This window comes from Plectrocnemia conspersa, unplaced genomic scaffold (genome assembly GCF_051122295.1).
Source record: "Plectrocnemia conspersa isolate PC_06_02 unplaced genomic scaffold, ASM5112229v1 ptg000004l, whole genome shotgun sequence".
Lineage (NCBI taxonomy): Eukaryota > Metazoa > Arthropoda > Insecta > Trichoptera > Polycentropodidae > Plectrocnemia > Plectrocnemia conspersa.
Window position 1 is genome coordinate 3013373 of NW_028277168.1, and position 14156 is coordinate 3027528.

At 31.4% G+C, this 14156-nt stretch overlaps 3 non-coding genes across 3 annotated transcripts; 1 reads left to right on the plus strand and 2 right to left on the minus strand.

Moving 5' to 3' along the window:
- Positions 1-8422: 8422 nt before the first annotated feature.
- On the minus strand, positions 8423-8494 carry TRNAA-UGC (transfer RNA alanine (anticodon UGC)). Its single transcript has one exon. It is a non-coding gene; the product is annotated as a tRNA-Ala (tRNA).
- Positions 8495-9226: 732 nt separating this feature from the next.
- Positions 9227-9298, minus strand: TRNAC-GCA (transfer RNA cysteine (anticodon GCA)). The gene has a single exon. It is a non-coding gene; the product is annotated as a tRNA-Cys (tRNA).
- Positions 9299-9644: 346 nt separating this feature from the next.
- On the plus strand, positions 9645-9718 carry TRNAN-GUU (transfer RNA asparagine (anticodon GUU)). Its single transcript has one exon. It is a non-coding gene; the product is annotated as a tRNA-Asn (tRNA).
- Positions 9719-14156: the final 4438 nt, after the last annotated feature.

Genomic DNA, 14156 nt, shown 5'->3' on the forward strand with positions numbered 1-14156 from the left:
ATACAAAACATAAATTACGTTCAAGACGAATCTTGCTATGAGCGTGTACACCTTTGAGTCTTCGGTCGTTAGGTAGACTTTGTCTCTTATACTTTCATATTAGAAACTTTGGTTAAGATTTCTAAATCATCGTTATCTTAACATAATATTTATGTAATATAAGATAACTAGATTTTGAAAATATTTAAAGAAGACACATAAAATAAAAAAGTCATTATTTCTGCGAGAGATAAAAAAAAGTCATTTCGAAAATTTTTATTTGAGGAGGACAAATTCTTGAGAGAGCTATGAAAAAGATAATCACAGAAATTTTTGTTTAAAATCCATCTCGGAATTTTTTGTCCGAGGAGGATATATAAAATCATTTCGAAAATGTTTTGAGGAGAAATTGCTACGGGAGCTAAAAAAGATCTTTTTGGAAATTTTTGTTCAAGGAAGACAAATAATGTAATAGGGCAAGGCACCGCACAGCGTGAATTTTTTGGAGATTTTATTCAGTGGCGTAGCTAGGGTATATGCCACCCAAAGCGATCCTTAAAATTGCCCCCTCCCCATACATTTTTTGCAGGGTCATAAAATTAGCATTTCTTAAAATAATAAATTGGTTATTATTAAGCTCTTGTTATTCGTGGATTTATATATGTTTTAGTGCATTCAGGGTTAAGAACCACACTAGACGATCCCATCGCGAATATGCCGCACAAGTGCCCCCTCCGCCCCCCCCCATAGCTACTCCACTGATTTTACTTGAAGAAAACACCGAGGTACATTACATGATTTTTTAACCTTAATCACATGTTAATAAAATGTAATATATAGTCGGTTATAGAAAAAAATGTAATTATTTTTATTTACTATAAATTTTAAAATTATTTGCGAAAGATAATTGATAGTATTGCTGTTTGATATCTAAATGTATATCAGCTCATGTTTTAAATGTAAGAAGGGAGCAACTTAGTTTTTGCTTGGGGCGCTAAATAAACTAGGCCTGGCCCTGATTGTTAGATCTTGTTTGGTTTAAATTTGCCGATATTTACAGATGGTCGTAAAATGTATGGATTTATGACGCTCTTTAGGCCAAAGAAGTTTTGTTTCTCACGCTCGGTGCAATCAATTTCAATCATCGCTCCGATGAGTATTTTGCTCATTCTAGAGTCCCATAGGTATTCAATTTTGGTCTGCTGCTCTTTTTGTTTTTTATTAACGAGATATATGCGGCAATGACCTGAGTGTTTCAGAGTATTCGCACAAATTTAGATTCACTCTATTTATAGAAAGACCTGGAGTCGCTGTGGAGGTAGTCAATCGACAATCGACTACCTTTCAGTATCGCAAGTGTTACGTTTTCACATTTTCAAGATCCGCTTTCTCGGCGAAATTATCTTACAGTTTAGGAGGACTTCTGTTGACGTTCGATTATGGACGAAGATTTTGTATGCATATCGGCAAAATTTGCGGTAAAGCGTCGAGAATGCTCGACTTCTTTATGCGGAGCGCGTGTCACTTCAATATTTTATAGCCGATTCGCTAGCTCGTAGCGTTCTCGAATTGTCTGGAATCAAAGTAAAGAGAAGTACTCATTGTTGTTGGAGATAACAAAATACAAATATGGGTCGTATCCGTATTTTATGTTACACGTGTAGAGGATACACATGAAGCGCTTTTTTAAGTTGCTAAAAGGCGGTGCCGATTTCGGCTGAGGGCTCTAGAGAGTCGCGATCGCGTCCCTTATTCATGCATCATTGAGAATGCTTTTCTTGCATGAGTCTTCCAGCTTCTCAAACACAAGGGGGTTTTCAGCGATAGCAAAACGAAGCTGGACACCGAACAGTACAGGGTTGATTTGGGGCGGAACCAGACTATTTGTTATTGTCTAATATATTTTATTACACTCTTTAACGTATTGTTAATTGATACTTATGTATATAGTATAATGCAGAATTATATTATTATTTTTAGTGAAACTAAGTATATAACAATAATAAATATTATATTTCATGCTATTTATGTACCAATTAGTTAAAATTAGTTTAAAAAATACATAGTCATGTGTATTTTCTATCTGGTAGTACATTATTCAATCATCATAGTTAAGTATAAAAAGTAACCGAAGTAATACAAACTTATACTGAAAATATACGATTTTATGTATTAAAATATTTATAAATTTCAGTTGCTTCTATTAAAATCTATGGTGCAATTATTTTTTTGCTATTTTAGGATAGTAATCATTTCAGTATTTAGTTATATATTATTTGAATTGGATCTTATAAAATATCCTGATATTAAAATTTTCATTGTTAGAAATAGTATTTGTTGTAATTTGAAGTTGTAGAATTATCGGATAATGAACTCCTATATGTTGATTAAAGTTGTTTAAAATTTAACTTATTAGAACACACGCGACAATAAAATTGTTTTGTATTGGTAATGATAATTTCAAATACCGTTTGAATTCCACATTACCAAGATTACATCAGTTTGGAAATTGGAGTTTTTTTACAAATAGATTAACTTTTCTCAGATAAATATAGTCGTAAATGTTTTTTATAAACAACTAACAACACCATTTTTTGTATATTATTGAATGAATTTAATTTGCTTAATAATATTACTCAATTAAACTACAAACTCCTAAAATTTATTTTACGCATTTGTGTAAATATAATAAAATAAATAAAATAATCAAAATCTATGCGACAATCTAGTTTAACCCAACTAATAGAACCCAAACAAGATTAGTTTGTTCAAGGTCTTTGATACACTTCGCGATAATGATAATATTATAGTAAACTTTTATGTACTAGGTCAAGGCAAAACAATCTCATAATTTTAATATAATTTTAGCACCACTTAAACCAAGAAGTATTTGGGTTTTTTATAGTAAACAGAAGTATTCTTGTCTGGATTTGTACAATTCATACGTGTATGCCAGCACGGCGTGTTCCATTTATATCGGCACATTAGATTTTTTTAGTGTTCTAAAAATTCCCTAAAAATCTCGCGGTTTCGAATCACGAGGAAGCACGCGAATGAGGCGTCATCCGAGGAAAGTCCAAACAAAACAGTCCCCCAGCACGAACTGGCACGAGTTATCATAAGAGGAAAATCACATGTGAACAACAGAGAGGCGTGTGGCAACTTGTCAAGTTGACGATTAAGCATAACACGAAAAACACTTTATTTTTGACTTCAAAGTTTAAGCATTTGTTATAAATAGATTTGCTATTTATAAAACTATATGTTAAGGAGACATGCTCATTCACATTCGGGAAAATCCAGAGGCATAGTTGCTTTAATTTAAGTTAAGGTCACACGGGACAGTCCCTGATTCAATAATTATGTACCATATTATTAATAATCCGGGAAAATCTTCGACTGCCAAAATCCCCCGAATTCGTCTCGATTCGGAGCAAAGGAAGTGCTTTGCTCCACTTACATATGCGAGTATTAATTTTCTACTAAGAAATTACCTAAAAATAAATAAACGATAACTGCACTCGAAAGAGTGACAAAGTATTCAAATGAACCTACAAAGTATTCATATAATTTCACTAGTGCTTATCAGTTAAATTATATTTTTACTCGTATAAATATACATCTACTGGTGAAAATGTATTTGGACTTCACTAGTAAAGATATAACTTGACCGAAAAATATACATTCATTGTAACATGATATGTATGTGAAAGTTGAAATTATAAAATTTTACTAACACCTGCCAAATATATTTTATTTTCACCGATAAAAATATATGTTGCAAATTAATATGATTTCACTGAAATGTCATATTTAAAAAAATATTGTTTGTGTTAGATTCGAGTGTTTTTTATTTTCTTTTAGGGATAGAATCAGGGACGTCTTTTCAGCTTTATTAAGCGGGATGGGGGGGGGGGGGGCAAAAGTTGGCTTGTCAGTAGTCGTTTTTTTAAAAATTTAATTTCATTAAGATTTATAGTGTTTCATTTAATTACATGCATTTTTCTCACCAAATTCAAGGGGGGGGGCAAATGTCCCCTCCTCCAAATGCAACCCTGAATACAATTTAGCGTAATCTGATGACGTAGCAATACAATATACTAAATATCTCACTTATTATTATTGTATTACCCACTTTCTCATCGCGGAATGTCTTTATTTTTACCGTCTTTTAATTTTAATTTTACCGTCTAGTGACTTTTATTTTTATAATTGACTTGTTATATTATCATTCTGAAAAGACATAGATAAAATAGTAGTGGATTCTGTAACATTTTCTTAACAATAATATTTATGAAAGGATTCCAAAAATTCAACAGATAATTTTTAGGCCCGTTTTGGTAAATATAGGACATTCTGACCGGTATACATTAATTTGATATTGTTTTCGCTCATTTAACGTAAAAGCAAATAGCTCCATATTAATGTTTTATTACAGCTGAAAATCGGATGCTTTGGATTTTCCTCTTATCTTTATTTACGCGAAAAACCCAGATACTTTTGATTTACTCATTTACATAAGCATTTGCATTAAAATACAAAATATTCCGTCTCGTTATTGTTATGTTTTTTATAAAGGTAAATACCCAACGAATATTTGCATTGTACAACCACAAATAGACTTTTATTGCTATTTGCCTTTTATACTACACCTATGTATTGAACAAACAGAATTTTAGTAAAACTGCCAACGCTATCTATGCAAGTCACACCTTTTAGGAGAATCCTTTCGTATATACAATATTATTGCTAAGAAAATCCCCGACTTTTTTAACTATGAAGTTACTAGAAATATAATGCAACAAGTCAATTATAAAAATAAAAGTCTCTAGGGATTAAAATTCGAAAATATAATTTAATTGATAAGCGCCAGTGAAATTATATGCTGCTCTAGAATGTCTTTGAAACTCTATTTGATAACCGTAATGACTGTACTTACAGCTTCATATATTATGTCTTCTCCAGTGGTCGTTCTTTTCAATGACTAAAAAGGCAATAATTCTTCTAAGATATTAAAGTATATGTTAACTCCTCGAATAAATATCGCCAATTGTGCTGTATCTGAAACATCCGTATTTTCATCCAAGGCTATCGAAAATGCCTTTAATTTATTACACCTCTCTTTCAAATTTGTTGTAATGTAATGTGCTATAATCTCTATTCGCCGGACAACAGTACGTCTTGATAAAGATATGTTTTTGAAATAATTTTTCTTTTTGGGACATATTATACTTGCAACATCAAGCAGACGTTCTTTTACAAATTCACCTTCCCCGAATGACTTAGATTTACCTATTAGCGATTATTTCGCATACAATAAAACTAGCTTTGACAATGCAATTGTGTTTTTAGCTTCTAAAAAGTTTTTTTCAACTTTTCGTGTCTGTCCAGCAATATTTTGGGAATTCGCATGCTTCGAAGTAAAGTGTCTCTTCAAGTTAAATTCTTTGTTGGCAGTAAGTGATTCTTGGCACAAAAAACAGACGAGCAAAACTTTATTCAGAAAGAAGAAATAGTCTTCCGTCCACTTGTCTTGAAACTGACATTAACTTGTCTTGAAAATAATGATATCACGCTACAAATTGGTCGTACAGTTTTACATCATCAATGACAACACCTATTTTTGGCAAGAGCTAAATACAATGAATCAAATATTCATATTTGTATTTATTGTATTTTTAAGTAGCATCCATAAGATCCATTCAAAACACTAACTCGCACAGTTGTTATAGACATTATTTTTTAATTGGAAAAAGAGTACTTGTTCTCCTTTTGGATACCATATGGTAACCCAAGTCATAGAAGAAATGAATAACTGACCGATCGTGACCGAGTGAAATGCCTTCCTGATAACAACTTGAGTGATGCTCTTCAGGGAGGGCTTACGAGCAGAAAGGGTTAAGAAGTAATTGACATAAAATGGATTTTTGTGTGTAATATTTTTCTTATATATATGGTACTGGAGTTACACAAAAGAGTTACAATATTTTTTATAATATATAATATAATAAATTGCCATTAAAATTTCTATAAATTATACTAAGACAAATTGAGGAAAAACCTTAACTATATCCACTACTAGATTAGATATAAAAAAACTAATTATTTCAAGTAATTAAATAAAATAGAATTAATATTATATTTCAAATTGGAAAAAATGAAAACTATTTTAATTATTTTATTTAGCCAAGCATCAAACCAAATTACTATTATTTACAACCAATAGATGTAGAATAGTTTTCTTTATATTTTACACTGTATTAAACATAGGTTAGAATAGATAGATAAATAATCACATCTATTGGTTGTAAATAAAACTAATTTGGTTTGATGCTTGGCTAAATAAAATAATTTGTAGCAGTTCTCATTTTTTATTTTTTAATAAAAAATATTTAGTTGCTTGATATAATAAGTTTTTTAACTAATCTAGTAGTAGATATAGTTAAGGGTTTTTCCTCAATTTGTATTAGTATAATTTATAGCAATACATATTGCTCTTTTGCGTCATATATTTCTAAGGAGTCAAATGTAAATTTATTATTTATATAAATCTATTATATATTATTATAAATATCTTTTGTGTAACTTTAATACCATGTTTATATAAGAAAAGCTTAATGTCCTTCATCAACTCTAAAATGTCCTATTTTTTTGAAAATTTTTGTGTAGTATAAAAGTAATAAGATCCGCCCCCTTGCATATTGAAGATTTATTTTTAAATCTATATTCAGAAGAAGATTTGTGGTTCACACATTCTTTAATGTCTGTATTTCAAGCAAACATGGTATTTGCAGAGCAGGAAAAGAACTCAGTACTGGATCAATGTATGATACCAGTTGCTGCTCATTCATTCTAGTCAATCAAAAAGATAATGAAAAGAAAAACTGAATTCATGTCAATAACCACAGCACAATGTTGATAGTTCTAGTATGCTTGGAATCAATAAATATATACATATGTAATGATAGCAATATTCCTGCCTTATATTTGAAGTCGGGAATATATTTACTCATACAATTGCATTGATTTGTTTTATCACTTGAAGTGGCTTCAATCCCCAATTCACATAGCAATAAATAATTCGCAAAGACGGTTGTTTTACATGACAGGAATTAAATAAATACTTATATAATAGTAAATATTATATCGCGGTACCCAAAATACAAGATTATAAATTATATTTTTTTTATAAATATAATTATATAACTAGTATTTTAGTACTTTTAAGATTACTGAATATAATAATTTAACACATAGAGTCAGAATGTTGGAATTTTGCACATAGTCATGTTTCTATTACAATGAAATAAAAGTATTAATGCTTTTAATGTTAAAAATCAATCAAACATACATAAATTTTTCTTAGAGTCGAATTTCAATTTAGAATAAAAATTCATACATTTATCATCAAATATTTTATATAATTGATATAATGAATGATATATTACTGGAATGTGATCGAAAAGTAAGCGCATCTTCCAGGCCTTCGCTTTCCTTTTGTAGCTTGAGTCAATTTTTGCATTTTGGTTTCTTTATATTAGCGCTCTTGTAATTTGCTAAATTTAATAATTTGGATTATTATTGTTTTAAAATCTACAGCAGTATGAATGTGCTGTTTTTGGAATTGTATAATGTCAATGAGCTTTGTGAGTATTCATCTCTAAAGTATGAGAGTTTATCACTGAACGGTGACAAACTCTCATACTTTAGAGATCATCTGAAATTAAAGATATATCTAGCAATTGTTTTATATTTTAAAACGTGTGCTTATTACGATTTATACATATGTAGTCCAGCATTTAATTATTTTTCAAAACCAGCTCCACCGACTTCAGTGTGTATAAAAACAACGCCAAGGCCTTCCCAACTAAGATGGAGAGTACTGTAGGGGGCCCTTTACATATATTTATTTGGGTTTTATTATAAAAAAAACTAGGCGGCACTTTGGTAACACTGGCGTGACGGATACCTTCTCTTGGCAACTTCAGTGGGCTCGCACGGCTGTGTTGACCCCGCGCACCGTCCACTCACACTCATTATTAAATCCAATAAAATGCTACTGCAGCGGCTCAATCTATGTCTAATTACCATCTGTCACCTCTCGTCGTCAAAGTAATTTACATCGAAATGGAACACTTTTTGTTTGATCTTGTATATTTGACAATCAAACAATTGTCTATGCTCAGAATTTTCACCGTGGGGAACTTTTGTGTGCGCAATATTCCAGTCATTTTTTATTTATGCGGAATTGTTACATATGTATGTACATACCAAGGTTTACATTTAAATAATAATTTAAAAGCGCGTAAACATTGTGGTACAACAAATGTATTTTAAATGGTAGAGCTACAGAAATCACATTGTGGAGCCGTGTAACTGTTTTTAATTAACGATTGATAATAAAAATAAAATTTTGTATCGACTTTTAAAGATGCAAAAAGAGTGGAGATGCCGGGGATCGAACCCGGGGCCTTTCACATGCAAAGCGAACGCTCTACCACTGAGCTACATCCCCCTTGAAGCTGTGTTGCCATTTTATTCAATATCCAAACGTTAAATATAAATTTATTTGTTTAGATTACATAAAAATAATTGTATGTAGTAAAATATAGAATAAAATATAGTATTAATATTCAAATCATACTTTTATTGGATTGGCAAAGATATTTGTTAGCTATACCGAAAAATGTTAAATATATGTTACAGTTATAAAGTGACCAGATTTAAAACATATGAAAGGACACTAAAAATTAAAAGGTCATATTATAATTTTTTTGTTCGAATAAGATAAATTGATGCAGGAGCTAAATAAAAGGTCATCACGAACTTTTTTGTTTAAAGGCCATCTCCAAAGTATTTTTGAGGAGAAATTGCTAAGGAAGTTTAAAAAAAAAAAAAAGTCATTTCAGAAATTTTTGTTCAAGGAGGACAATCCTCTTCAAAGGAGGTCTGGTCACTATACAATAATTATCTCGCATCAGGCTATTTAGGCTTTATTTTAGTAGAATCCTAGTAATTTTTAAAAATAAATACAGCTTTAAATCTCATTTTAGGTAGATAGAAATCTATTTAGCAATGTTTTTAATATGCTCAATTACTTTATTATTGAAATAGTACGTCTTCAAAATGTAAATAAAATAATTTATAGTAATGTGACTGTTTATTGGTGTGTAGGGTTTACGAGTTTTTATATGATATGTAATAATGTAAAGTGTAGAAAATTAAAAAAGTAATGCAAAAAAATATCAGGGGACACCCGGGTTTGAACCGGGGACCTCTCGATCTGCAGTCGAATGCTCTACCACTGAGCTATATCCCCTCATGACGGCGCAGTTGAAAATAGTGTTCAACTACCAGTTCTATCGCGTGACGTAGCATAGCAAAGTTTAAAATATTATATTCATTTTTATAAGCATATCCGTTTACTTTATATTTTTATAAGTTTATGAAATCAAATAAAGTATTTTAACAACTACATTTATAGCTTTAAATAGTAATTTTCGTTAAAATTATAAATTATTGCATTTTAAAATTATATTTGGATTGCATACTTTTAGTAATAATTTATATATTTTTTTTATATGTTAAATTGTAAGGTAATATTAATTAAAATCGTTAATAAATGCGTTAAGTACTTATACAAAACTTGTGTCTCGCGAGCGCAGGCCTCCGTGGCGCAATTGGCTAGCGCGTTCGGCTGTTAACCGAAAGGTTGGTGGTTCGAGCCCACCCGGGGGCGAATCATTTTCTTATTTTTATAATTAATATTATTTGGTATCGTAAGTTAAATATTTATAAAATATTTTCCCATATTTTTTTAATATTAATTATCGGAAGATTTAAAAACGTCACGCGTATTGCAATAAAGGTGCTTCTACATAATAAATAGTTTCTTCGGCAATTGAATTGTCCTACATTAAATTGGTTACGGGGCGAGAGAGGGCAGGTGAAGGCGAGGCAGGGGCGTCCGTGTAAGGGAAACTAAAAATCAATACCTAGAAATAACACTCATGAAACGCGCCACACTCGCATGAGATGATGCATTCGGTGTCTCTATACAAGAAAAAAATGTACATATTATATAAATAAAAAGAGCGAAATAAAACAAGTATACAGGAGAGACCACTGTTCCTTTTGGTACGGTGAATATTCCGGACAAGATTTTTGCGGATATATAAATATTTTTAATCAAATTTTGGTGAATAGGAGAGTGTAAAAAACAATTATCCCTTCTCAGAAGTCAAAAATTCACGTCAAAAGCAATAAAATCGTGCCGGCGCCGTCGCAGTAGGAACGCTCGATAACGAGCGTTTTTATTGGTTTTGACGTGAATGTTTGACTTCTGAGAAGTGATAATTGTTTTTAAGCCCTCCTATTGACCAAAATTCGGTTTGAATATATTTTGACCAATACTATCATATCAAAAATCCGTAGTAATATCGGTAAGGATAGCTATCATATTTTTAAAAGATATTGTTATATACCTGAAAGATGAGTTGACTTAGTTTGTATTTGACCTGACGAAGGTTTTAAAACTGTGATTAAAAATGATATCATGAAGGGTTTGGTTAATTATTGTAGGTAAGGTTTGGGTTTGAACAGCAAATGGACGTTTCGCAACTGTCAAATTGAGTTGCATAGGAAATTTATAGGAACATATAATTTCACTAGCGCCTTTCAGCTAAATTATATTCTTGCTAGTAGAAATATATATCTACTGGTAAAAATGTATTTGGACTTCACCAGTGAAATTATAATTTCACTGAAAAATACACATTCACTGTAACATTTATAGATCACATTTGAATAAATAATGTATCAAAACCAGACATGTCAATTTGTAATGTGTTTGACAGGGCTGTGGAGTCGGAGTTGATGGAGTCGGAGCATTTAAGTGGAGATGTAAAAAATCGACCGACTCCGACTCCTTTTTTACCCTTTCCACCCCAACCAATATTTTTTTAATTGTTCGTCGTGTGCTATGCGTTTTAAGTCGGTAATATGAAGTAACGACCACAGGTCGCCGTGGTCACACGTACACATGGCGCGGCACTAATCCAAGCGATTGACATCCAGGGTCATGTTTCTACACTGGTCATATTTACATATGACATATTAGAAATAATATGTATTTACTAATTACTTTCTCACCTAATTTGCTAGCACATCATCTGACTCACATCCTGTCATAAAAAATCAGTACTCGACAACATTTCCAATATGTATAGAAAATTCACGTTAATTGTGTACCAAAAATTATTAATTATTTTTTCTTATTTGTTGTAATTAACATGAAAATAAATAAATTATTAAAAATAAATTTAATATTTTAAGATTATCTTATGGAAATTTTTAAATTCGGAGTTTTGCGAGAATGTCGGGAGTCGGTAGAAATTTCCAGCGACTCCATAGCCCTGGTTTTTGAGTAAAATGACAAAAAACCATTATAAATTCACGGTTTCTAATATATTGAGTTCTAAGATTATTTTCAATAAAATGTTTAGTAACTTATGCTATGTAATTGTAATCAGATATTTTGATTTTAATTTCAATTTCAATTTTGGACTTGTCTTTTTTGATACTGAATTTTGCTGTCATCACACAGCAATCGGTCGGAGAAAAAAATAAGACTTGATGTAACAAGTGCTTCAATTTTTTTATGCGTAATATTGACGGTTCTGTTTGGTTTTAATATTACAGTGAAAAAGTGGTCATGTCTGGTTTTGACACTAGGCGTCACACATGCCAGATAAATTACATTTTGACTGGTAAAAATATATATCTACCGGTGAAAATGTATTCCGATATGATTTTACTGAAATGACATATTAAAAAAATATTCGAGACTATTTTCTTTATAATTTCTGGTTTAGAATCAGGGACGTCAGCTCAGCATATTTTAGGAGGAGGGTGCAAAAATTGGCCAGTCAGTGTTCGTTTTTTTAATATTTCGATTTTATTAAAATTCATGGTATTTCATTAAATAACATGCATTTTTCTGGCCTAATTCAAGGGTGTAAAAATACCCTCACCTGCCTCTGCCCCAAATGACGTCCTTGGCTTGTGGCCCACCAGTTAAATTGTGCCCCACAAACCTATAAACTACAATATTTCGTACTGGTTCAAAAATATATATTTGGGATCTAATGGAAATTTAAGTACAATTCAATCGCACGGATTTGTCCGAAGAAGCATTGGTATAAGAAGCAAGTAGTTTTGGTTACACAGTCAAAAAATCGACATTTCCAATCTATGCTCGAAGAAGTAAAAAACAAAATATATCGCAGTTTGAGAAGGAGCGCTCTTCGTACAACATCGTACCCTTTTGGTACGTGCTCCTTCGTGTAGACGACAGCACCTATCCAAAGAAGAGGGTGGAGTACAAGAATCCATGAGCCTCCCGTCCCTCCCTTTTAATATGATCCCACTTTCCCTAATAAAAAGATGGTGCGGCAGAGTAATGGCTTGTTCCACTCGTGATCCAAGCTTCTCAAAACGCTATAAACATTTTTTATAACTTTTCGAACCACACATTGTGTTTGAATTGAGCGCCATCGATAAACGTCAACGATGACAGTTCGATCGAACACGGTCGGTGCTGCCATTATTGAAAATATTTTTAAGGGGAATTAATAATTTAATTAAAAAATATATTTTATATACAATGCGAATAGTGTGTTGGCAAACGTTGGTAGATGTCAGCCGAGGTTAATGGAGGCCGCAGGCTGTTTTACCCGCGGCCCCTTTTTTAATATATTTTTATGCGAAATCAACAATGAACATTCTACGTAGTGGGATGAAAGGGAGAAAATTAGAATTTCCACCGATTGTTCCGCAGGAAGTTTTTAATGGGACTGGGATAAACAGGTTCGCCGCGAAAATGAGAGCACGAGCGCCGACACAATTTAGGGTCGAAACGCTAAAAATTATGGGGTAGCGCTCCCGGTCGTTACACGCTTTTATTGTGTGTTCAACCTTGAATAAATCATGAAAAACCGTTAATTATGCACGCGATCGATTTGTATTCATATCCATTCTACCTGTTGGAATTTTGTTCCGGTTTTTGTGTAATTGTAATCAATCGACTACTAAATTTCAATTAAGTCTGCGTCAGAGTTAGCGGAAATGTTAACGGCGCGCACTCAAATTGGAATTAATCTGTCCCTGTTGACTTTAATTTGGTTTGTTCTGTAATTTAACGCAGCTGGCGTGTACTAAAAAACAATATTTAGTTGTGTTAGGTATTTGAACGTGTGGAATTCCGTAATACATCTGGAAACATATATAAGATATTGAGTGTGGTTTTCACTGATCAGCATTATTTTAATGAAACGTTCAATTAATTAGTGAAGTATTTTTATAAATAAATACTGATTCTGCTGCACTTTTATGTTCTGAACTTTTTGCGATTTTGCTTAATATTTTTAGGATCCCACAACTAGGGGTTGCAATTCGATACTACTGGTATTACAAAATGAAAAATTCCATTTATTTTTTAAATAATTACATTTTATTTGTTGATAACAATATATCCATGGCTTAGAACTACAATAACGACGATGTCCATATTGCTTGAAAGCAGAAGCAAATAATAAAATTATGCTTATTGCAGAGGATTTACCTAAATAGTGTTATAGGGATTTAAAAATAGAATAATAATTATGAAGTATTTAGGTATTTTTTTTAAATTTTAATCAACGTTTAACATAAATAAACATAATAATAATTTAGACCATTAACTCGATACCAGTGGAACTTGCACCAAATTGACACAGACAGTTCAGTATGACCATAGACAAAGTTCTAATAATACAAAAGCCAAGCAGCCTTTCCACGTCAATCGTTAGATTTCATCTAGTCACATCTGAATCGCTAGGACCTAAGTCGAGTATTATCTAGTAATAAGTTATAAAACAATTAAAATATTGCTGTGTTATATTTTAGACCCAACTAAATATTTTACTGTTACTAAATATTTGTATGTCATATCACGTAGGTATATTGTACTTAAAATAAAGAATATTTTTGCATGAAAAAATATATTTCCAATACTTTTCAAACGTTCTGAATAGAAAATTATTGTCTGTAAATATATGTATATATTATACATATAGCAGTATATAGTATTTAAATTATAAAAGCTTTTATAATATTTTTACCAATTGTTTTAAGTGGCT